General features: G+C 35.8%; 1 protein-coding gene and 1 pseudogene across 10 annotated transcripts in view; both read right to left on the bottom strand.

Moving 5' to 3' along the window:
- Rbms3 (RNA binding motif single stranded interacting protein 3) overlaps positions 1 to 27,322 on the bottom strand; it is a 1,393,896-nt gene that overhangs the window by 907,577 nt on the left and 458,997 nt on the right. The gene's annotated exons all lie outside the window — the stretch shown is intronic.
- LOC109676874 (nucleosome assembly protein 1-like 1) lies at positions 23,679 to 25,054 on the bottom strand (annotated as a pseudogene).

Genomic DNA, 27,322 nt, shown 5'->3' with positions numbered 1-27,322 from the left:
AACGTTTAAAGTAAACTTCAACTCAGGGCATTATTTGAGACTGGGGGAAGATGGTGACTGTTGACATCCCTGAATTCCAGGGCCTAATAACCTCAAAGAAGGAACACACTGGGGACCCCAAAGGACACCCACGAGAGCCCATAACCAGTGAGAAGCAGAGTTTTCTGCAAACCCACAAAGTGAGAAGCAACAAACCATGTGAGAAAATGACTCGCAGGTCCAGCACCTCCCACTCCCTCGCCCCACCCCCCCGACGTCTCCGCTGCTCCAACTGTCCGCACGCTGTAGGACCGTGCCCTGAAATGCCAGAGGAAACCTGACCCTGCTCCATGGAAGCCTCTTAGAAAGTATAACCTCGGCCCACTTTGCTGCTCCATGTCCCTCTGCAGCTCAGCATGCAATGCTGCCCAGCACCGGGAAGCCCACTCCCCTGCACAAGCAGGCTTAGCAGCCCTTCTGCTTGTAGGTACCAGAAGGCACACATCTACCTGATGTTGCCCCTCAGGCAGCTGGCAACAAATACACAGTGCCAGGAAGCCCCGTGCAAGCAGATTCCACACTCCGCTACTCTGGGGGTGTCAGGAGGCCTGCCTCCCTACTGTGCACAGAGGCTCAGTGCTCTTCACCATGCGCACCCTGCCAAGAGTCCCCACTCTCTACAGAAGGAGTACCAGTTCCTCTACTTAGGGAAGGAAAGTGATAAGCAGCACCAAAAGAACTTTGCAGTTGTGCTGCATAAGGTTTCTGTTGTGCCTTTCCCTGAAGAAAGTTGCTGGAAGCCCACAAAAAAAAAATGCTGAACAAAAGCTGAGGTACTCTATGTGACTGCCTTTGAACAAGGACCTTTCCTGAGCTGGGCAAACACAGGGCCCTTGGCAGTGAAGGCCTTCAAGGAACTGCTGGTACCAGAGCCTTCTGTCAGTGAAAACTGGCAAAAACCTGCCTCTGAGCCTAGCTATAGACTTTAAGTAATGAGGAGCTGAAAGAAGGGAAAGCTGCAACAGGTGATGGTATGAGACTGGCAAATTCACAAGATATCCAGCTTAAATTTCCAACCCCCTGCATCAGACACTGCTCCAAAGCCAGGTATCCAATTAAACTGTCATATAGTGGACTGAAAGACTCAGTTACAAAGGTGGGGATGGGGGGAGACAAGTCACTCTCAAGAGCACTAGGAAATTCGGAATCTTTTAGTGTAAACTTTGTTGCTGTTAAGACTGTGACGTAGATTTTATATTCATCTTCCTATATCTTCTTGTGTTGTATACTCCAACAACAACTTCACATTCTCGTCCCCCAATTTTTTCTTAAGCCCTATCTTCCACTCTTCCTGCTTTGGGCCATCATCACAGGAGAGTCCTAAAACCTGTATCTCATTCTTTAACCTTAAACCACTTCTTCTTCTCCCTTGTTCTATCACCCTCCCCATCTCACTCTTTTCACCAATAACAACCAGAGTATCTCCCTAGCTCTTAATTTTCCTTTTTACTGTTCATCCACTGACAATCCTCCTTCACTATCAATACTATTAGTGGTTAAACCAATTCCCAGATCAATTTTGCAATTTGTGTATCTGTTTGTCCATCTGTTCAACTTTCTCTTATGTTCCTCACACTTCTCACCTATTTCAACATCTGTTGACTCTCTTCACCACATCCAAGTCTGCTTCTTAATCATCCCCTTCTAATACCTAAACTACCATCCTTTCCTGCTACATAAACTTTTCACCTCACATAAACCATTATGCTTTCCCTCTGTTTCCCTTCCATCACAACCCCTACATTTAGCCCTGCAGGGCCATGAAGATACAACTTTGCTCAATAGACAACCAAGATACTGAAACAGTAACAATAGCTGATCTTCAGGAGGAATTACTGTAATTTCAAGGCTGCATTTTAACAACTATAGTAGCTTTAATAGCTAAGCCTCCTTGCCCTAAATGAAACAGGGGCTAGAATCCAGCACCCTAAGAATAAGAAGCAGAAGGGACCCCACCATCTAGAGACAAGAAAGCACACCAGAGCTCAACTACTATCCAGTCCTATACAATCCTTCATAAAACCCTAACTACAGGGGCACAATGAATTGGAATCCTGAAAGTAAAATAACCCAGATGCATAAATCTCAACACAGAAACATGAAAACCACAAGGCAGCAGCTCCCCCTCAAAAGCCAACTCCACCACTAAGGATCTAAACAACAACAAAGAGGAGGAAATATCAAATATTGCACTCTAAAAATAATATTAAGAATGATTAATGAACTCAAAGAAGAGATACAAAAGCTAGTGTCTGATCTCAAAAAGGATATGAATAAATGACTAAAAGAGAATACAGAAAAAAGATGAATGAAACTAAGACCATGCAGAATATGAAAGAGGAAATTAATAAAGACACAGAAATCCTGAAAAATAATCAATCTGAAATGAACAACTTAATATCCCAAATCAAAATCTCAATATCCCAAATCAAAAGCTTGGTGAACAGAGTGGAGCAATCTGCAGAGTATCAGGAACAGAAGAGAAAGTAGAGGAATTAGATCAAACAGTAGAAAATCATTTTTAAAATGCTAAGAAAATATGAATGGAATATGCAAGACATCTGGGACACCATGAAAATGCCAAGTGTACAAATCATGAGTATAGAAGAAGGAGAAGAGAAACAAACTTAAGGCATAGATAACCTATTCAATAAAATAATAGCTGAAAACTTCCCCATCCTTGAGAAAGACAAGGTCATCCATGTCTAGGAAGCATACAGAACACCAACCCATCAGACCAAAAAAGAAATACTCCCAGACATTATAATCAAAACACTCAACTTACAGAACAAAGAAAAAATACTAAAAGCTTCAAAAGAGTAAAGACAAGTCACATATAGAGGCAAACCCATTAGAATAACAGCAGCTTTCTCAACACAAACTCTAAATGCAAAATGGTGTGGACAGGTAAGACACCTAAAAAATTAGTTAGCATTTGTTGCCCTTAATGCAGAGAAACTAAAGCAGATACCTTAAAAGCAACTGAGGCCAATAGGAAAAGGGGACAAGGAACTAGAGAAAAGGTGAGATAAAAAAGAATTAACCTAGAAGGTAACACACATGCACAGGAAATCTATGTGTCAACTCCCTGTATAGCTATCCTTAACTCAACCAGCAAAAACCCTTGTTCCTTCCAATTATGGCTTATACTCTCTCCACAACAAAATTAGAAATAAGGGCAAAATAGTTTCTGCTGGGTATTGAGGGGGTGGGGGGGAGAGGGAGGGGGCAGAGTGGGTGGTAAGAGAGGGGGTGGGGGCAGCGGGGAGAAATGACCCAAGCCTTGTATGCACATATGAATAATAAAATTTAAAAAAAAATGGTCATGCATGGAAAGACATATTCCAGGCCCTGAAAGAAAACAACTGCCAACCTAGACTAGTCTATCCAACAAAACTATCCTTCCCAATTGAAGGAGAAATTAAAACTTTCCATAATAAGCAAAAATTAAAGGAATTCATACCTACCAAACCAGCACAACAGAAAATATTTAAAGGACTCTAGCACACAGAAGAAGAAATTAGAGTGAGACAGAAAGATGCAAGAAAGAATAAACCCTTTTGACCAAGCAGACCAGTAAATAAGGAATAGGTAAAAAGTAAATAATAGGGAAGTAAAAATGACTGCAAACACTACAAACATCTCAATACTAAGACTGAATGACAATGGCCTCAATGCCCCAATCAAAAGACATACAGTAGCAAATTGGGTTAACAAACAAGACACAACCATATGTTGTTTACAAGAGACTCATCTCACTAAAAAAAATAAACACTGGCTTAGAGTCAAAGTGTGGGAAAAGGTTTTCCAAGCAAAATGGATTCCATAAACAGGCAGGAATAGCTATACTTATATCTGACAAAGGAGACTTCAGACTAAAATAAGTCAGAAGAAACAATGGAAGTCACTTAATATTAATATTAATTAAAGGAACAATTCATCAAGAGGAAATATCAATTATTAACATATATGCATCAATATAGGGGCAACCAATTACATTAAAAAACACAAATGGACCTAAGATCACAGATAGACCCTAACACAGTGATAGCAGGAGACTTGAATACCCCACTGGCACAAATAGATAGGTCATCCAGGCAAAAGATTCAACAAAGAAACTTGAGAACTAATACTTAGCCCAAATGGACACAATAGACATCTACAGAACATTTCACCCAACAACCATGCAACTCATGTTCCTTTCTGCAATTCATAGGGCTTTCTCCAAAGTAGATCATATTTTAGGACACAAAGCAAGTCTCAACATATTTAAGAAAACTGAAATAACCCCTGTATCTTATTACATCACAATGGAATAAAATTAAACTCAGCAACAAAATAAACCACAGAAAATATCCAAACTCATGGAAAATGAACAACACACTGCTAAATGATGGGTGGGAAACCAAAGCAATATGAAAAGAAATCAAGAAGTTCCTAGAATTGAATGAAAATGAAAATACAATCTACCAGAATCTGTGGGACACAGCTAAGGCCATGCAAAGGGAAAAGTTTATAGCTGTAAGTGCCTAGGGAAAAGTTTATAGCTATTAAGTGCCTACATTTAAAAAAAGAGAGATTTCTCAAATAAACAACCTAATGATACACCTTGAGCTTCTAGAAAAACAAGAACAAACCAAACCCAAAACTAGCAGATGGAAGAAATAATAAAGATTAAGGCCCAGATCAATGAGTTGAGATAAATATATATATATATATATATATATATATATATATATACAAAGAATCAGTGAAACAAAAAGTTGGTTCTTTGAAAAGATTAACAAGATCAACAAACCCTTAGCCAAAATGACAAAACACAAGAGGGAAAAGTTCCAACTTAATAAAATCATAGATGAAAAAGAGGGCATAATCACAAATATTAATGAAATCCATAGGATCATTAGGGAATACTTTGAAAACTTACATTCAAGTAAACTGGAAGTCTAGATGAAATGGATGAATTTCCAGATCTATATAACTAACCAAAATTGAACTAACAAGATACTAACCACCTAAATAGATCTATAATAAGCAATGAGATTGGAGCAATAATAAAAAGCCTCCCTAGAAAGAAGAGTCCAGGACCTAATGGATTAATGGCTGAATTTTACCAAACCTTTAAAGAAAAACTAATATCAATACTCTTAAAATATTTTCAGGAAATAGAAAGGGAAGGAACACTACAAATCTCATTCTATAAATACAGCATTATATTAATTCCAAAACTCAATAAAGATGCAACGGAAAAAGAGAATTTTTTAAATTTTATTATTCATATGTGCATACAAGGCTTGGGTCATTTCTCCCCCCTGCCCCCACCCCCTCCCTTACCACCCACTCTGCCCCCACCCTCTCCCCCCGACCCCCTCAATACCCAGCAGAAACTATTTTGCCCTTATTTCTAATTTTGTTGTAGAGAGAGTATAAGCCATAATAGGAAGGAACAAGGGTTTTTGCTGGTTGAGATAAGGATAGCTATACAGGGAGTTGACTCACATTAATTTCCTGTGCATGTGTGTTACCTTCTAGGTTAATTCCTTTTGATCTAACCTTTTCTCTAGTTCCTGGTCCTCTAGAAAAAGAGAATTAATGACCAGTATCTTTAATGAATATAGATGCAAAGATTCTCAAGAAAATACTCAAAAACAGAATTCAACAACACATCAAAAAAAAGATCATAGCCAAGTTATGGAAACAGCCAAGATGCCCCACTACTGATGAATGGATTAAGAAAATGTGGTATTGATATACAATGGAATTTTACTCAGCCATGAAGAAGAATGAAATCTTATCATTCTCAAGTAAACGGATGGAACTGGAGAACATCATCTTAAGCAAAGTTAGCCGGGCTCAGAAGGCCAAAAATCATATGTTCTCACTTATATGCAGACTTCAGACCTAAAACAAATGCAGAAATATTATTGGACATGGGTCACACGCCAAGGGGAGAACACATACAGGAGGAATAGGGAAAGGTAGGGAAACCAAAACTTGAAAGTGTTCGATGTGTACACTGTAGAGGAGCTAATATAGTAATCATAAACTGACAGAGGCCACTATGGGAAGGTGGCCAGGAAGTAGTGAAGAGGTCTGGTAGAGATGAACCAGTTCGGGTTATAATACACATGTGCATGGAAGCAATGCTAGGAATCTCTCTGTATAGCTATCCTTATCTCAAACTAGCAAAAACACTATGTATGTCTTTCTTATTATTGCTTATGTCTTCTCTTCAACAAAATTGGAGAAGAGGGCAGAAAAGGTTCTGCGTGGAAGCCAGGGGGATGGAGGAATAGGGGGCAGGAGGAGAGGCAGGAGAGAGAGATGGCCCAAACAATGTATGCACATATAGATAAATGAAAAAATAAACAAAAATAATCATACATCATTACCAAGTCAGTTTCATTCCAAGGATGCAAGGATGGTTCAACATATGCAAATCTATAAATGTCATACAGCAAGGACAAAAACCACAAGATCCTCTCAATAGATGAAGAAAAAGCCTTTGACAAAATTCAATACCCTTTCATGATAAAAGCTCTAAAGAAACTAGGAATAGAAGGAATGTTCCTCAACATAATAAAGGCTATATATGACAAACATATACCCAACATTATACTAAATAGAGAACATCTGAAACCATTGCCACTGAAGTCAGGAATGAGATAAGGATGCCCACTTTTCCCGCTGCTATTAAATATAGTTTTGGAATTTCTAGCCAGAGCAATAAGACAACAGTAAGAAGTAAAAGGGATTCATATAGGGAAGGAAGAAGTCAAGTGATTCCTATTTGCCCATGACATGAACTTATACCTAAAAGACCCAAAAAACCATTAGATATTACAAAGTCTTTTGGGAAAGTAGCAGGTTACAAAATTAACATACAGAAATCAGTAGCCTTTCTATATACCAATAATGAACAAACTGAGAGCGAAATCAGGGAAAGAATCATACTTACCATCGCTTCAAAAAGAATAAAATATCTTGGAATAAATTTAACAAAGGAAACCAAAGACCTTTTCAATGAAAAGTATAGGGGAGAAATGACCCAAACATTGTATGCACATATAAATAAAAGAAAAAAAGAAAAAGAAAAGTATAAACCACTGAAGAGAGAAATTGAAGAAAACATCAGAAGATAGAAAGATCTCCCATACTCGTGGATTGGTACAATCAACATTTGCCATACTACCAAAAGCAATCCATATGTTCAATACAATTCCCATCAAAATCTCAATGACACTCTTCACAGAAATAGAAAGTTCAATCCTAAAATACATGTGGAAACACAGAAGACCTTGAATAGACAAAGCAATTCTTAGTAAAAAGTCAAATGCTGGATGGATCACAATTCCTGACCTCAAACTATAATACAGAGCCATAACAATAAAAACAGTATAGTATTGGTACAAAAAAATATACATGAAGACTAATAGATTAGAATAGAAGACCCAGATATATACCCAAGTAGCTATAGTCAATTGATCTTTGACAAAGGAACCCAAAATACACAACGGAGGAAAGACAGCCTCTTCAACAAATGTTGCTGGGCAAATTGGATATCCACATGTAGAAGACTGAAACTAGATCCCTGTCTCTCACTCTGTGCCTAAATCAACTCAAAGTGGACCAAAGACCTTAATAAAAGGCCTGAAACTTTGAAACAACTACAGGAAGTAGTAGGAAATATACTGGAACATACAGGCATAGGGAACAACTTGCTAAGTAGAACTCAAAAGGTCCAACATCTAAGAGAAAGAACAAGTGGGACTACATCAAACTAAAAAGCTTCTGCACAGCAAAAGAAACAGTCACTAGACTAAAGAGACTGCCCACAATGGGAAAAAAATCTTTGCCAGCTATTCATCCAATAAAAGACTAATATCCAGAATCTATAGGGAACTCAAAAAACTCAACCCCCAAAGAATTAACAATCCAAGGAAGAAATGGGCACATGAATTAAACAGGGAATTCTCAAAGGAAGAAGTACAAATGGCCAATGAATACACAAAGAAGTACTCAACTTCCCTGGTTATAAAAGAGATGCAAATCAAAACTACACTAAGATTTCATCTCACCCCAGTTAGAATGGCCATAATCAAGGGCAATAACAACAACAAATGCTAGCAAGGATGTGGAGAAACAGGAATCCTTATACACCATTGGTAGGAATGCAAACATAATGGTTATTAAAACCATTATGGAAAGAAGTATGTAGATTCTTCAGAAAGCTAAAGATGGAACTGTCATAGGATCTAGTGATACCACTTCTGGGCATCAACAAAAGAATGTTATTAAGGATACAATAGAGACACCTGTACACCAATGTTCACTGCAGCACTATTCACAATTGCCAAGCTACGGAAATAACCCAGATACCCTACAACCAATGAATGGATCAAGAAAATGTGGTGTATATACACAATGGAGTTTTACTCAGCCATAGGGAAAAATGACAACACGTGGTTGGAAGGTAAATGGAGACCACTGGAGGACATCATGTTCAGTGAAGTAAGCCAGGCTCAGAAAGTTTTACAACGATGCATTTCTTTCTTTCATACATGGAAGATAGAGCCAAAAGATAAACATACACAAAAATAAACATGATCATATGCAAACTCATAGGTAGATCATGTTTGTAACAGTGGAACTACTCTGTGGAACTCGGAAAGAGGGAAAGGAAAAGAGAATGATAGAACATCAACAATATCATAAAATATAACATCTGTGAAGTTAGATGATATAAGGATATGTATTGAAAGCTGTTGAAAAATTGGGGTTGGAAGTAAAAGGATAAGGGAGCACAATGGAAGGGATTGATTGGACCATAGCAAAGTTTACTCACAGTGGGGATACACTGAAAACCCCTTTCATAGCCAAGATGCCCCACTACTGACGAATGGGTTAAGAAAATGTGGTATATACAATGGAATTCTACTCAGCCATGAAGAAGAATGAAATCTTATCATTTGCAAGTAAATGGATGGAACTGGAGAACATCATCCTGAGCGAGGTTAGTCAGGCTCAGAAAATCAAAAGTCGTATGTTCTCCCTCATAGGTGGACTTTAGATCAAGGTCAAATACACCAAGGTGATTGGACTTTGGTTACATGATAAGGCGAGAGCACACAAGGGAGGTATGAGGATAGGTTAAAAAACCCAAAAAAAGTGATAGTATTTGATGTCCTCAATGCAAAGGAACTAATGCAGAATTTTAAAGTGACAGAGGCCAATAGGAGAATGGGACCAGGAACTAGAGAAAAGGTTAGTTCAAGAAGAATCAACTTAGAATGTAACACATATGTACATGAAAGCAATGCAAAGAATCTCCCTGTAAAGCTATACTTATTTAAACTAGCAAAAACCCTTGGTCCTTCTTATTATTGTTTACACTCTGTCTTCAACAAAATTAGAGATAAGGGCAAAATAGTTTCTGCCTGGAAGCAAGGGGGTGGAGGGGAAAAGTGAGCCAAACATTGTATGCACATATGAATAAAAGAAATTTTAAAAAACACCTTTGAATATTGATTTAAATATTAACCACAAAGACAGCTACAGTGTTGGGGGGGGTTACTTGTGGTATGGTGGAGCATGAATGAAGCAGATTAAGGTGAGGGAATATGGTTGATGGACTACACACACTTAAATAAAATAGAACAAAGAACAAAGGATACCTCTTTAAGTGGAGCAGGAAAGGGGTTGAGGGGTTGAGACCACAGGGGTGATCTAACCAATGTACAATATAAACCTATGTGGAATTGTCACAATGAATCCCCCCCTGTACAATGAATATATCTAATACACTTTTTAAAAAGACATTATTTGAAAAGCATTAACATGAATATTATAGGTTCAGTTTATTTAGCATAAGTTTAATTGATACACCAGTATTTAGGACTCAAGCTGTGTTTTTTTCTCTGTAAATTGTTCCAGTATTTCCTGTCAATTGCATTTTTTATGTTAAATAACAATATATAGGTTTGGCCTACTAATAGAAGGCCAAGGGAGGGGGTGGGGGCAGGGGGGAGAAAGGAGAAATGACCCAAGCCTTGTATGCACATATAAATAATAAAAGAAAAAAAAAAGACACCAGTGATACTATTTGAAAAAAAAAAAAAAGAAACTTATCAATATTGCAAAGCACTTCCAAGGAGACAATCTGCTTGGAAATATCTCTCGAGTGGCTTCCTTGTATACGTCATTACCTCTGTGAGAATCTGACATAGTAAGCAAACAAACAAACAAAAAATGACACAGGTCAGAACCATTTTGGTGTCCATGGAGAGAGGAGGAAAAGAGTTACAATGAACCAGATAGAAAACAATCTGTTTCTCATGAGGGAAATTGTAAATGGTGATAACAAAATGAACAATGTTGGCTTCTGGAAAGAGAAAGTACAGATAGGTTTGAAAAATTTCTCTGAAAAACTGGAGAAAAGGGAAGCCAGCCAGAGACCTTCAGGACTCAAGCAATGAGAATGACAGGGTTTCTGGGGTTATTTTCTACTGTATGTATCCCAGAAATAGGGCCAAAGAGACACCAAGTAAGTCTGAAATGATCCTGAGCACAGAAACCTAGCTTCCCTTCCTCAAAGCCTATTATCTCTTCAAAAGAACCAGGGAGGGGACATGCAAACAAGATAAATGCTTTCATTATTATTTGGAGACAAGGCCTTTCTATGTAGCTCAAGCTGGCCTCAAACTCAAGGTCTTCCCACATCAGTTTCCCAAGTGCTGGGATTACAGGCAGGCATCATCACAACTGGCTAAGATCAATGCTTTTTTATAATGACATTCTATACCAAATAAACACTCCAGAATCCAGACAACTCCCACCCCCGACATCAGGAAAAGTTCTGCAGGGAATTTAGACTCTTTCTCAGACAGGCTGTAATGAGGCATGCCAACATCTTCACTGAGGTGGAGTCAGAGAAGGCTGAATTGGGAGTTGAGAGTTTTCATTCTAGCTTGGTGCAATGAACCCAGCCCTGTACTATCAGTGGAGACTCCATTTGAATCCTAGACTTTCCCCCACCGCTAGTAAAAGATCAGAAGAAGCCATGTGGAGTCAGCTTCACCACAACCCAGGGGCTCACAGCTATCTTCCCCCTATCTGGGAGGTCACATAGGAAGGGGCAAACAGATGCTTCCTTACCTCATGGGTGTAACAGAAGAAGCCTCATGAATAGCTAGACACCCCATCTTCCTTCAGCAGTAATAAGGAGTCCCACTACTCTCTGAGTGAATAAACAATAAGGAAGAATCCTGGATTTCTACCCTGATGTGGCAGGAACAAGGTAATGCACCCTGTAATTGAGCAGTGTCAGAAGAAATCAGCTAAAACAAAGGGTATAAAAAATATCCAGAGTCTCATAACAAAAATACACAAAATGTCTACATTTCTATTGAAAATCTCTACTCACACCAAGTCGAAAATCCCAACATCAATGAAAAAAGACCATCAGTAGATACTCATGTCAGTTACAGAAATGTTAGAATTATCCAACAGATTTAAAAACTGTTATAAAAATAATATAATGAGGCTGGGGATATGATCAAAGTGATAAAACACCTTCCCTGAGTTCAGCAAGGTCCTAAGTTCAAACCTCAATACTGAGAAGCAATAAAATAAAATAATGTTATGAGCAATTTTGAAACAGTGGAAAAAATTTACAAGTTCATATAAAAGAATATAACAATAATCAAATGTAAATATTATAATTGAAAAACCCAGTAACTAAAGTTAAAATCTCAATGGATGGGCTCAATAACAGAATGGGAAAAATTAATGAATTTAAAAATGGAGTAATAGAAATTACCCATTTGAAGAACACAGAGAAAACAACTGTGAAAAACAAGACTAAAGCCACTAAGACCTGTGGAACTATAAAAGAAGACCTGACATTCATGCCATTCAAGTCTGAAAAGAGGAGATAGATGGTGAATTCAAAGAAATAATAGCTGAGAATGTCTCACATTTGACAAAAAAAAATCATGCAAATATATAGATTTGAGAAGCTGAACAAACCCAAACAGGATAGGTTCAAAGAAATTCATGCCAAGACAAAGCATAGTCAAAATTCTGAAAAAAGAAAACAAAGAAAAAAACTTGAAAGCAACCAGAAAGAAATGACACTTTATCTATAGCAGAGAAGCAAGTGCAATGACTCAAATTCTTTATGAGAAACCAAACAGGTCTAACAAAAGTGGCATAATTTTTAAGTGTGTGAAGAAATGTCAACACAGACTTCTATATCCTGCAGAAATGTCATAGAAATCAAGATTATCTCAGATGAGGGAAAACTGAGAGCCTTTGTCACCAGAACTATCCTTAAAGAGTCACAGATGAAGTTCTCTGAACAGGAAGGATATGAAGACAGAATAAAAGGAAGAAAGAATACAAACAGTAAAAATATGAATTAATAAAATACATATTTTTTCTTGTGTTTTCTAAATTAAGTTTAAAGGTGGGAGCAAAAAATTATAACACTATCAGATATAGTTCTATAGGTATGTGAGGAAAATATTTGTCAAAATTATCAGACAGCCTAAAGAAGTTAAAGGGACAGAGAAAGGAAAGGGTTCTGCACTATCAGTGGAATGATGATGGCAGCAGACCACGTATGTTTATAATACAATACATAGAATCACCACTAAAAAGCTGCACAAAGTAACCCATTTAAAAACATTTTAGACAAATCAAACATTCATCTTTAAGCAGTGTTAAACTGAGAAAGAAAAAAGAGAACAAAAACAAAATGGCAAGTTTAAGCCCTAACATTTCAGTAATTACATTTAGTGTAAGTTGTCTAAATATATCAATTAAAATTCAGAGATTGGAAAGGTGGACCCAACAACATGACCCAGCAGTATGCTGTTTATAAGAAATTCACTTCAAATATAGGAATATAGAAAGTAGGAAGTAAAGGAATGAAAAAATATATGATGTTAATATTAATCAATGGGAGAAGTGGGTATTTTAACTTCAAGGGAGTTCGATATTAGAGCAAGGAAATTTACTGGAAAACAGAAAGGACACTGTGTAATTACAATGGGTTAATCCATCAAGGATGAGTAACAATCATACAAATACATTCACCAAAAAACAGAGCAGCAGAATATATGAGGCAAAAAGTGATGGAACTGAAAGAGACGAAATGTACAGATATATTTGGGAAATCCCAACCTTGCTTTCTCATAAACTGATAATACTAGATGGGAAATCAGCAAGGATATAGACAAATTCAATAACACCAATAAATAGGAGCAAATCACATCTGTAGAACTGCTTTTCAAGTTTCTGTGGAACATATGCCAAGACATACTATATTCAGGGATACAATACAAACATCAACAAATTTAAAATAATTGAAATAATACAGTTTGTTTTTGACCCCTATTGACTCAACCTAGAAATTCATAAGAGAAAGATAACAGCAAACTGCCCAAACACTTGGAAGCTAAACACTACACTTCTAAATAATCCATGAGTTAAAGAGGTCTCACAGGAAAAAAAAAATTAAAGCTCACTGAACTGAATAAAAATTAAAATACAAAATAACAATATTTGTGGGACATGCAGAAATAAGGGGTGAAAGAGAAATTCATAGTACTTAATTTATGTATCAGAAAAGAGGGAAAGGATCATATCAATGCTCAATTCTAGTTCTCAATTCTAGGCCCTCAGAAAAGAAGATGAAGTAAATCCAAAGCAAAGAGAAGGATATAATAAACATAACAGTAGAAAACAATAAAATTGAAAACAGACAAATGACAAAGAAAATCATCTATACAAAAAGTTGGTTCTTTGACATTATAACATAAAATTGACAAACCTTTAGCAAGACTGATAAGAAAAAGAGACTACCTTCAGGAGAGAAATGGGAGCAAGTACTATAGACCCTACAGACAGCAAAAAGGATAATATAAAATACTATAAAAACTCTGAACAAAATATTTAAAATATTAATAACTTACATGAAATGGATTATTCCTTCAAAAACACAAACTACTACCCCAATGCACCCAATATGAAATATATAATTTGAATAACTCTATCTATTAAAAAAAATTAATTCATCATTTTGACCCCCTCCCCACCAAGTCTTTAGGCCAAGTTAGTATCCTGAAGAATTCTACCAAACTTTTTAATAATTAATCAGAAATATACACAATTTGTTCCATAAAATAGATGAGGGAGAACATTTTCCAACTGATATTATAAGGTTGGTATTAACCTGATACCAAAATTAGGCAAAGACACTTAAAATCAAAACATAAAAAAGCTAAAGCAGCAAAAAATAATGCTATAGAATCCTTCATAAATGTAGAAGCAAGAATTAGGCAAAGACACTTAAAACTAAAACATAAAAAAAGCAAAAGCAGCAAAAAATAATGCTATAGAATCCTTCATTAATGTAGAAGCAAGAATCCTTAGCAAAATATTAGCAAATAGAATTAGGCAATATATAAAAAATTATACAACATGACCATAAAGGATTTATTCCAGGAATGTAAGTCTTATTTAATATTTGAAAATCAACTAATATAATCTACCATATTAAACAAGCCAAAGAGGGAAAAATCAAATGATCAAATCAATGTAGAAAAAGCTTTTGATGAAATTCAATGCACATCCATGATTAAAGTTCTCAGAAAAATAAAACTAGGACTTCCTCAACTCAGTAGAGTATCCACCAAAATCCTACAGTTTATACTTTACCTACCAGTGACAAATCATGTTCCCTGTAACCCTTGCCAGTACATCATCAGGACTTGCCTAATTCAAAAATACACATTTTCAAAAAGAAATTAGAATAGCAACATACAAAGAAACTAGAATAGCTTAAACAATTTTTAAAAAGAGAATAAAATAGGAGTCTGCTTGATTTCAAAATTATTACATAGTCACAGTAATCAAGATTGCATGGTAGATGGGTGTGGTTGTACATGCATGTAATCCCAGCTACTTGGGAGGCAGAGGCAGGAGGATAACAAGTTTGACGCCAGCCTAGACAAAGGTAATAAGACCTGTCTTCAAAAAGAAAAATAAACAAGCAAACAAAACAGTACTATGGGTGTGACTGAAGTAATAGAGTGCTTGTCTAGGATGCAGAAGGCCTTGGGTTCAATTTCGAATACCACAAAAAGGAAAAAAAAAGATGCATGTTATTGTCAGAAACAGACACACAGAGAGGGGGATGGGGTGGGGGGGGAATGACCCAAACAATGTATGCACATGTAAATAAATGAATAATTACAAAAAAAAGATAATAACATGAAAAGATGTTCAACATCATTAGTCACTGTGGAAATGACCGTTAAAATCAAAATGATATATTTCTACACACTTATTAGAACAGGTAAAATAGAGTAGTGACAACACCAAATGATGGGGATGCCACTGAGAAACTGTACACTGCTGATGAAAATGAAAAATAGCATGGCCACTGTGGAAAACAGTCTTTAGTGCAATTTCCTTAAAGAAAATAAGCAAGCAATGGTCAGATGCTTGCACTCCTGGACATTTACCCTGAAAAACGAAGACTTGGGGTACACAAAAATGTGGACATAGATGCTCATGTCAGACTTACTCATAATAGACAAGAACTGGAAACACCTAGATGTCCCTCAGTAGGCAAATGGCTAAACAAACTGGACCATTCAGAAAAAGTATTTATATGTGCAGCAACTTGGGTTAATCTCTAGATAATTATGTTGAATGACAAAAAGCCAATCACAAATCATTGTACACTGTATGACTCCAATTACATAATTTTCTTGATAAAAAATTAATTACTGATTACCAGGAGTTAAAGGATGAGAGAGGAAACAGAATGAGAGGAAGAAGATATGGCTATAAAAGGAGAACTCTTGAGTGTGTCAATGTTGATATCATCATTGTGATACTGTACTCTGTACTTTCATATTACTATCGGGTAAAAAGATGTGAGATTTCTCTGCATTATTTTATACAACTGCATGTGAATCTACAATTACCTCAAAAAGTTGAATTTAAAAAAAGAAAGGATATAAGTTTTTGTATTCCAATTATGTGTTACAATAAGTGACTGTCTACACTGCATCTGTCAAACTGGAAAGCTGCACATCTATAAGCTGGAGTAGAGCACCACTTTATGACTTCTAAGTTTTCCACATTACCCACCAAGTACTGGAGCATTTATTGTTGGATTCTTTTTTCTAGCTATAAAATTGCATGGAGACCCTTAAATCATGTTTTTTTCCCTTCACATCTATATATATTCACAAATATACAACATCCTCTATTGTTTGAAATAGTCATTCTTCCTTCCATCCATTTATTCAAATTCCAAACAAAACAGGAGTGTCATTGTCATCCTATATCAGAGCAGAAGAGGCATTAAGGACAGAAGAATGGAGAAACTTGCTATCAGATCACACTAAGTGCTTGGTGATTCAGGACTCACACTTGCAGTCTAGCTCTGAGTGCCCATTCTACTATCCAGTCTGCTCAACCTGTGACCCTTGCTCTGGATCCATTATAGATCTGCCTCCATGATGAAATTTTCCTTACACTGACCTCTTGATCTCAAGGCCCATCTATCATCATCATGAAATAGAGAATGATATGCAATATATCAGCCAAATTTTACTCCTCATTTGGTTAATAAACAATATTATTTAGTTGCTTTGTCTTTAGTCAAAAATAAGGCATGTAAGGTCTTGGGACTGTGGCTGGATTTAGACTGGCAAATTGTAGAAGCTGGGGTCCTTCATGGTAACCCTTGATACTTTCACCTAATGTTTCTTGTGCTTCAATTGTACAACTGAATACATTTCAGCATGGACAACTGCCCACCTCTAAGTATTTTCATACTCATCTGTGTTGTGCTAAATGCTAATAGAGCTTAGTTGGACAATGGTAACAAAAGGATAAAGGATAATAAATGCCAACATGTTCATGGCAAAGAAGTAATGATTATAAATTCAAATTTTCACAATGCTTTTAAATGTAGTGTCTTGGTATACATTTATATTACCATTAGAAAAAATCATTAATCATTTAAAAAATAATAAATAAAGATTAGTCCAAGGTTGTTCCAATGTCATTTTCTGTTCTTTACTATTGTTATGTCTCCTAGGGTTGAGAGAAGGACTGATTTGGAGCTCCTGCAAAACCAAAGCCTATCTCATCTATGCTGCAGTCCATAGGGAGTGCATTCTTAATAGTTATGAAAATTGCAAATTGTCAGAGTGCTTGTGAGTTGTAATTTTATAGTTAGCTTTGCTTTCTTTTTAATTTTCCACATGGGTAATTTTTTAATAAGGAAGAAGGCAAGGACAGCTGAAGAAAACCCACATCTACATTTATATCTGAGACAAAATGATGGTGCAAAAATTTATCAGTAATGACACTACAATGATCAAAATGATGACAGACAAAGATAATGACATAAGTTTGGCACCTTTTTTTTTTAGAATACAAAGACTGGTCACTCTGTGGCATTAATTCAATTGTTCCTTAGGAGATCTTCAGAATAGGTTGATTGTATTAAGAAGAAACTAACTTATGTTAAAAAAAGAGTAATTATTCCTTATGTAAATAAGCCCTTGAGTCAATGTCACGCACTGACTCAGTCATATTCAATTTGTTAATTAGGTTTAAAACATCTACAGAAACATTTAGCTATTTATTAGCTACCACTTTGAAAGATAATTGTTCTTTCCAGAAGAAGTGGTCACTCAACCACTTGAATACCTCTCAGCACCAGAAAGATGATCACAGGTGAGGAACATAATAAGACAGGAAGAAGAGGATTAACTTTAAAAATGCTCTCCTGGAATTTAGGTCTAGGCACAGAAAGTAAAATAGGAAAATCTGACAGTGTATGGTTAAGGGTTAATGAAAGGTGTACAATAAATCATATACTTACTATGGTAACAGAGGTATATTTAACATTGAGGTAATGAAGCTCCAATGTCAGGATCCCTGACCTGTACATGACTCTCTAAATAAACATTCCCTCCTACTCTAATTTTGTGTATAAATTCATTGAACTATTTTCTGGAATAGGGTCCCTCAAAAGGCTTACACTTCAAAATGCGAATGCAAAATCACATCCACCTCAGCTAAGAATTCAAAAAGATAGAGCAGCAGACTTCTCAATAACTTGCCAGCAAAGATGCTTTTCTTCCATCTCTTTATGGCTTCCTCATTTTGGCTAGGATTAATAATTACCTTCATTCTTTATCTAGATTCTAGTCTTTATAATTTTTTAAATAACTACATTTGTTTAAAACACACTTCTGTAATTATTTTCAGGAGAAATATGGGGCTATGTTTCATGTCTGAATATAAAGAGAGACCCCCAAGTCACTTCACACTGGCTGTGAGAAAGGACAGGGAATAAAACACTTTGAAAAAAGAACAGGTGTTGATCACAAAATCCAGAGCCCAACTACTCATGGAACCAGCAAACCAATCTAGTATGGAACAAACAGTGAGTCTTACTAGAAGAAGTGTAAAGTTGTGCTTCTATAACTCTTTCAAGTGCTGTCAAATGAGTTAGGACCAGTCCCAGGGTTGATGGTATTTAACCAGGAAGAGAACAACCAGGAAGATGGTATTTCATAGCACTCTTTTGAAAGGAGATACAATATAGAGACAAGAAATCATACAGTTTATTACAAGTTATAAATGTAAATTATATATAAATAAAAAGTATGTACATTTAACTGTAAAAATGTATTTTTTTATGACTTCTTGACTTTGTGTCTTTTTTACATTTCACCTATACTGATTTAGCTATTTTTATTCTATAATTTTATTGTTTAATTTATGTATAAAATGTTCTGGCTGATATCAAAATTATTTTAGTAATAGATTTTAAGTAGATGTATAGCTTTATTCTTTCCTTAGATATTTCATGAACTTTTTCAAAATAATTTATCTAAAATTTTATTTCCCAGTTATCTAAAATACCATGTTAGTGTATACTCATAGATTCTCATAAATACTTGGATGTATTTCTAGAAATTCTATTTTATCCATTACATGGCACAAACCATGCATGGATATCAATTATTTTAAGTATGAGTTTTATTTTAAATATTTTAGTCTTAACATGTTTTAGTATTTGTTACAGTTATTCACTTACCACTCTTTAATTTTCTTTCTTTTTTTTTTTTGAGGCAAAGTCTCACAATATTGTACAGGATGGCCTCGAATTCTATACTTCTGCCTAAGCCTTGGATTGTAGGTAGATACCACCATATCCAGCTAATTTTCACAATTAAAGAAATGTTTTGGCTTTTTAAAAATTATATCATATTTAACGTTCTTGTTATACTTGCTTAATTTTTACAGAATTAAGATAAAGGGCATGTAATATATTTCCATGTTTTTTTAATAATGCATGGTTTCAAAACCTATTCCCTGTCTCTTACTTTTTTTCAGGTTTTTAAAAAAAGCATGCCTAAATTATTTTTAAAATCTTTATGATATACTTTACCATAATTCAGGCCTCACCCTGTCCAGCAGCATCAGTTTAACAATGGTCTCTAGAACTAGACCAGTTGGTCTCAGAACTAGACCAGTTCATTGAGGTCATCTGTCTCCCTGAGAGTTCCATTACCTTTGGCTCTTTTCATTCACACACATTAGTAAATAACAAGCAAATGCAAAACATTTCAAGCAAACCCTTAAGGAAGCCCAAGAGAAGTATTATTATTTAAAAAATAAAAGCATTACATTTCTTTATATCTTATAGGAGATAGAAGAAGAACTAAACCATGACCAGTTGCACCTCAAGTTCACTTAGAATAAATGATTAATATTAATAAAGTACTGTGAGATTTCATACCTGATCTTACAAAACATATATTTTAGGTTATCTATTAACATTAATTCTATTTCCATATATTCTTCTCTCAAGATGCAAGTGATATAAGTATATTTTTATTTAAGATTGCTGTTAGAAAGTAAAATCAATGAAACAAAGGATAAGCTTTGCAGTGTTATCAACTGAGAAGCATTCTTATTTCTAGTTTTAATCCTTTCAATGTACTGAAAATTAAATTTCCTGGCTCTTTTAAGCTATAGCAGAATTTTTTAAAATGTGCTCATCACAGGGCTAAAATATTCTATTTGTTTATGCTATTCATTATTTTCTTAACTAACTCCCACAAACATGAAAAAGAATCTATTTGAAAACCGTGGCATGACATATAATACACCCAATTAAATCATACATATAGATGCATACTCACACACATTGTGCAATTCCTAATGGAGCCAATAAAAAATTTAATATGATTTTAGCATGATTATATATGCATATCTAAGGAGATCTACATCTAATGACTTTTGGTTTAGCTGACTTCTTTGTTACAAATGGCCTGGCATTTGATTGGTCTGTGTGATTAAACTGTATAAATGCCTACATGGTGACCAAATGATTAAAACTTTTTTATACCTTTATAAAAAAGTAGTAGTGCTCTTTTTCTCAACAGTAGAGTTAATTATATCTGCTACCTGTGTACTATGTGAACAGACATACACACAAATCTTTATAAGCAGAAAGTTGTAGCTATCCAGATTTATATTAAAACACCCCACATGAGATGGAATGGGGTGCAGTAGGACTTTGCTTGTCACAAAAACTTAAACCTAAGCTAAAACCAGTACAGAGCTGATAAGCCAGGTCTCCCTTTTCATATTCATTCCCATTTTATTGTCTTAGACATTAATAGCCTTCATGATTTTTTTATTATAAGAAATGATTAATTTATATGTCTTAGACTAAATTTTGGTTGTTAATGTGCTGTCAAGCTTATTTCTGGTTTTATACATCCTGTGTGTGTGGTACTGGAGGTTGAACTCAGGGCTTTGTGCTTTTTAGGCAGGTGCTTTACCACTTGTGCATGCATGACTGTAGCCCTTTTGTCTCTGGTTATTTAGGAGATAGAGTCTCTTATTTTTTTTTTTCCCCAGTCAGGCCTGGATCATGATCCTTCTATCTTATGCTTCCATAGTCGGTGGGATGGCAGGCACGTACCACCACACCCAGCTTTGTTCCATTGAGATAGGACCTCACAAACTTTTGGCCCAGGCTGGCCGGGGACCATGATCCTCTGAATCTCAGCCTCCCGTGTAGCAAAGAATACAAGCGTGAGCTACAAGCACCCACTTCCAACCAGGGATTCTTTACCTTTGGCCACATGAATTGTAGTACCTCTGCTCTCAGAGCTCTTATACAAGTATTAGTAGATTCAGGATTTCTGTCCCAAGCACAGCTGAATGATAGCAACAAGGACAGAATCCCTATTCCATTTACCACAAACAAGTTGTACAAAACAAGGCACAAAGCTGAAATGTCTCTTAGGACGTGTATATTAATAAAGGATATCTATTTGACATCCTGAAAGTGGGTTACAAACACATCTCATTGATCTTTACCCCATCCCAATGACGTGAAGGTAGTGAGTACACAGCCCTTAATTTTCTAAAGAGTAATAAGAATCAGAGAAAGAGCACTGAAATCCACAGTGAATCTGAACCAAATGTAGCCAATGTATTCAATGATGGCTCCACCACATTGAATGTTATCTCCACGACAGATAACGAGGAATAATGTTGACTGATGTGTGACTCTCATATATAGTAAACTAGGTGGCTAGAAAAATAGAAAATTTCACAAAACACCTTTCTAATAGCTAATCATTCCTAACTATTGTTTAGTAGGATTCAATGAGTTTCTTAAAAATAACTTACTTGATGAAATCTCCAAGTCCTCCAGAAAGTATAAGAAGTTATAAAGGTATAAATAGGAAGAAGGCTGAATTCCTTTTCTCTAAATTTTATAGAAAAGGTGATATAATGCTTCAAATGGTCATCTGAAGACAATTGATGTAAGCAACTTTGAATCCAATCAATTAATCTTTATATAAGGAAAGCCATCGATCAAAAAGAATGAGCCAGGCATGGTGGTGTATGTCAATAATCCCATACTTAGGAGGCAGAGGCAGGAGGACCTATAGTCTCCTGTTAGGAGCTAGGAATGTAACTCAGTGGTACAGCATTTGCCTAGCATATACAAGGCACCACCAAAAGAAAGGTGGAATATTAGCAAAAACAGAGAAACCAAGAGAGAGGCAGTAACTTTAAGAATAATAGAGAAATAAGAAGAGTAAAAATAAGTCAAGGGTATAGATTTGGGAAGTAGAAATGATGAAAAAGAATACTCCCCAAACATTGAACTCATTGAATTTTTAAATGTAAAAAAGTGGAATTTATAGGAAGTCCCAAAGAAATGTATAGGAATTTCTATTATGCCCTTCACCCAACCTCCTCTGATGTTAATGTCTTGTATGACAATAGTACCATATCAAAACCAGGAAGTCAACATTAGTACAATGCATAGAGGTTGAGTAGATTTCACCAGTTATACATGCATTCATGTATGTGTTTGTCTGTAGTTCTAAGCAATTTTGTCATGTGGGTAGCTTCAAGGAAACATCATCAGAATTGAAGTATTTAATTTTGCCATTGCCACAAGGGTTTCTCATCCTACCACATCTGCATCTCTTCCTAATTCCTGGCAAAAACAGTCTCTTCTTTATCTCCATATTATTTGATTTCAAGATGTTATATACAGAGAATCAGATAGTATGTGAGCTTTTGAGATTTTTTCCATGCAGCATAATTCTCTCGAGGTTCATGCAAGTTGTAGCATAATCAACAGTCCATTCCTTGTAAGTGCTAAGTCATAGCCTATGTAAGCATGGACCTTACTTTGACACTATCCACTGCAAAACATTGGGGTAGTTTCCAGCTTAGGATTATTACTAACAAAGCTGTAGAAGCATTTGTTTATGAGTTTCTGTGTGAAAATAAGGGTTTGTCTTTAAGGGAAATGCCCTTATGAGTACAATTGCTGGGCCTTAGGGTAAATCTATTTTTTGTTTTAAAATGAACAGTTTTCCAAGGGGGTTGTATCATTTTACAGGCCACCAGTGAAGTATGAGTAATCTAATTCTTCCATGTCATCTATGATGTTGTTTACATTTCTTAGCCACTCTGAAAGGTGTGTAATATTTCATTGTGATTTTATTTGCATTTCTCTAATGGCTAATTATGTTGAAGAGTATTTACAGTCTGCATATTGTCATAGGTAACATATCTTTTGTCTATTTCTAATTAGATTGTACTTTTAACATTGAGTTTTGAGAGTTCTTTGGATCTAGTCTTCTGCCATTCATAAGATTTATGTATGCTTTTGCCTAATCTGTAGATTGCCTATTTTTTCAATTTTTTATAGTGGTAAAATGCACATAACATAAAACATACCTAGTTTTAAGTATATTGTTCCATGGTATTAAATATGTTCATAATAGTGTGCAATCATTACCAACATCCATTTCCAGAACTCTTTCTTTCATGTAAAATGAAATTGTGTACATACTAAAATTAAAATTAACTCACTCTTCCCCTTCTAGCTAACCCTTCTCATCCACCAGTCTAGTCTTTCTTTATAATTTTGACTAGCATAAAGTATCTCATATAAATGGAACCATATAAATGGAACCATACAGTATTTATCCTTTTGTGACTAGCTTATTTCTTAGCATAAGGCACTCAAAGTTTATCATGTTGTAGCATTTGCTAGAATTTCTTTTTTTTTTTTTTTGGATGACATTTTTATTTTAGGCTGAAAAAAAATAAGCAAACAAACAACAAAAAACTTGAAATAGGCTCATCAAATGACACAATTTCATAATTTTCAGGAAAGCAGAAGGTAGACCAGCACAGGTTATCCTCAAGGCCACACATCCTGCTTCACTGCTGCTTGCTTTCTTCTGGGTTTTGATCCTTCTTCAGGTCATAGTCTGGATCATTTTCCTCATCTCCTCCTTCTTCCCCTTCTTCATCTGCTTCTTCCCCTTCTTCACCATAGTTATCATCATTATCTTCAATAGCTTCTCCAGTAAAGTATAACACTGGTCTTGGGATTATACACTCACACAAAAACTGACCAATTTCAAAGTCTGCAGCAAGGATAGCTTTGGAATCATCATCCAGATCTCCACTCTCAGGAACTTCAGGACGGGCAAAACAATTAAAGAAAGAGTCATTGGAAACCGTATTAGTCACAGTACAAACTGTTCCGTGTCTCTTGTGTTTCTGCTTCTTCTTAATGGTTTTCAAAGTGACATTCTTTCCCTTTTTCCAATCGATTTGGCACCCTGTACAGACCATAATTTCTCACCCATCAAAAGAAAAGGGATCAGAATCGTCTGGTTCTAACCTCATCCTATATGTCTTTGTCAATGCTTCATTTGTGAAATATTCATTGGGTTCAAAGTGAAATTCTAGGATAAAACTCATAGGCTGGCCAGCATCTGAGAACTTTACTTTAATATCTTTCAAGTGCCTCAAAATAGGTTCATCGTGTTCCTGAACCATGTCACTGAGCAAGTCAACATTCTTAAAAACAGTCAACCAAAATTCGGGAATTCCTTTAGGGTCTTCTTTTTCTTCAACCTTTTTCTCATCTTCAATCTTGGCCTTTTCTTTCAGCTCCTCAGAAACTTCATCTTCATCATCAGGTTTCCATTCACATTCTTCTTTCATAGGTAGAAGAATAAATCGCATTAATCATCTCAAATCGCTTATCAAATAGAAACTGGTAGAGATCAGCATACTTCCTTTTGAGATCATGAACTTTTTCATAGAATTTGGCTTCTATTTGTGCGCATTTAACTTGAAGGTTTTTGAGAGCATTCACTCATTTTTTAACTACGCTAGGCAAGCTTTCAATGTATCCTGTTTGTGTTTCTACCAGACCATCAAGTCTTTCTTGAAGGGCTGCAAGACTCTGAGGATTTTGCATCATCTGAACAGTCAGCTGACACGCTTTGATTTTTGTTTCTTCACCAGTTTCTTCTTCTACTACTTCTTCAACATCATCCAATTCTTGATCAAGTTCAGGCTGTTCTTTGTTGTCAATGTCTGGCATGTTGCAAGAACTCCAAATATTGGCAGCTAGTACTGGGAGCCAGGCAGCCAGAGCTGCACAGGCAGTGACTCAGGGTGGCAGCGGTGGCGGGAGGAGCAGGAGCTAATTTTTTTTCTAATGCCAAATAATATTCTGTTGTATGTGTATTCCATGGGCTACTGATTGATTCACCTACTGATGGACACTTTGCTTGCTTCCATGTTTTAGCTATTGTGGGTAATTCTGCTATGAACATGCATACATAAATATCTCTTTGAGACTCTATCTTCAAATATTTTGCATATATACTAGAAGTGGAATTACTGCATCATATGGCAATTCTATTTTACTTTTTGAAGAAACTGCCATACATCTTCAAAACAGTTGTTGAGGGAAGCTTTCAGTCTTTCACAACTGCATGTGGATGTTTGCAGGTTTTTACATATGGCTCTTATTATGTTGAGGAGGTTTCCTTCTGTTCCTAGTTGGTTGAAAATGTTTACCATGGAATGATGCTGAGTTTTGTAAGTGCTTATTCTACATCAGGTGAATGATGATGTGTGTTTTTCTCTTTCATTCTGTTAGTTGGATGTGTTGTATTGATCAATTTTTCATATGGTCAAACATCCTTCATTGTAGGAATAAATCCTACTTGATTATGCTGTATAATTCTTTTAATATGCTGCTGAATTTGGTTTGTTAGTACTTTGTTGAAGTTTCTGCATTAATGTTAATAAAATATTTGGTCTGTAGTTTTCTTTTCTAATGATGTTTGGCAGGCATCAGGGTAATGCTAGCCTCAAAGAATCAGTTAGAATGTACATTTGCACTTCAATTTTTTGAAAAAGTTTGAGAAAGGTTGGTATTGATTTTTTAAATATTTGGTAGAATTCAGCAGTGAAGTCATTAATTAGACTTAGGGCTTTTCTGAAACCAGAGTTTTGGACCCAATGCCCAAACTCCTGGGATTCCATATGCCAGGTCCAGCTACCCACCCCTAAAAAAGAGTCATGGTGGAGACAGAGAAAGGAGATTAATTACATGGCTTGGGACATGCTGTAGGAAGAGGCAGAGCAAACAATCAGTTTGTCCTCAGCCATCTTTGGGGTACAGATGTGAGCTAAAGGTTTAAATAGACAAAAGAACTGGGGATAGGGAACAAAGGTATGCATAGTTAAACAGCCTCATTCACAGTGTGGTTAAAAACTGGCAGAGCAGTCTTGGTCAGGCAGTTGTTCTGGTCAAGTTTTGGGAAATTATCACCTGGAGGAAGTAATCTGTTTCCTGTTTGAGAGGATTAGTCTGGCTTGGGATATGAATTGTCATCACCGGGAGAGTGGCAACAGGTGGCTCTGGTCCCTTGTCATAAAGATGTTATCAGGTCTGTCTTTTCTGGAATCCAAGGTGATTGTAAAGTGACTATAAGAGAATGGCTTAAAGCAAAGACAGATACAAAATGGAGGCAGGGATGCCAAGCTTCTCCTGTTTTTAATTAATTTGTAGGCCCAAGTAAGGAGTCAGTGCTTTTCAGCAAAAGCTGTTTGAGCACCTCTTACATTTCTTTGTTGCAACAGTCAACTTAGATTTTCTAAATTTTCCTGATTTAGTTTTTGTACATTATGTGTTCTAGAAATTTGTCTTTTTCATGTAAGTTATCCAGGTTTTTGGCATTCAACTATCCATGGTACTCTCTTATAATTCTTTTTATTTCTGTAGAATTGGTAATAATGTCTCCACCTTCATTTGATTTAATAACTTGGGTCTTCTCTTTTATTTTCTCAGTCCAAAGAACCAGCTCTTAATTTCATTGATTTTTCTTAATTTCATTTCTTTTTCTCTGTTGGTCTGATCTAACATTTATTATTACCTTTATTCTGCTAGTTTTGAGGGTAGTCGGGTTTTTTTCTAGTTCCTTAAGTTATAAAGTTAGTTTGGTGACATGAGATCCTTCTCGTTTAGAATGTAAGCATTTGTAGTTATACATACCCCCATGGCACTGCTTTAACTGCGTCATATAAGTTTTGTCATACTGCATTTTAATTTTCATTTATCATTAATTATGTTCTAATTTGCTGTAATTTTTTTCTTTGAACCATTGGCTGTTTAAGACTGTGTGGTTTAATTTCCATGTATTTATGAATTTTGTAGTTTTATATCCATTCTTGATTTCTAACTTTATCTCACTGTGGTCAGAGAAGATACTTTTTATGGTTATCAATATTTTTAAATTTATTGAGACTTCATTTGTGGCCTAACAGATAGTGTATCTGAAGGATATAGATTGTGTATCCTGATGGACACAGTGTA

The sequence above is a fragment of the Castor canadensis genome, chromosome 5, assembly GCF_047511655.1.
Source record: "Castor canadensis chromosome 5, mCasCan1.hap1v2, whole genome shotgun sequence".
Taxonomy (NCBI): domain Eukaryota; kingdom Metazoa; phylum Chordata; class Mammalia; order Rodentia; family Castoridae; genus Castor; species Castor canadensis.
The sequence above is the reverse complement of the archived record's forward strand: the minus strand, read 5'-3'. Positions and strand labels throughout refer to the sequence as shown.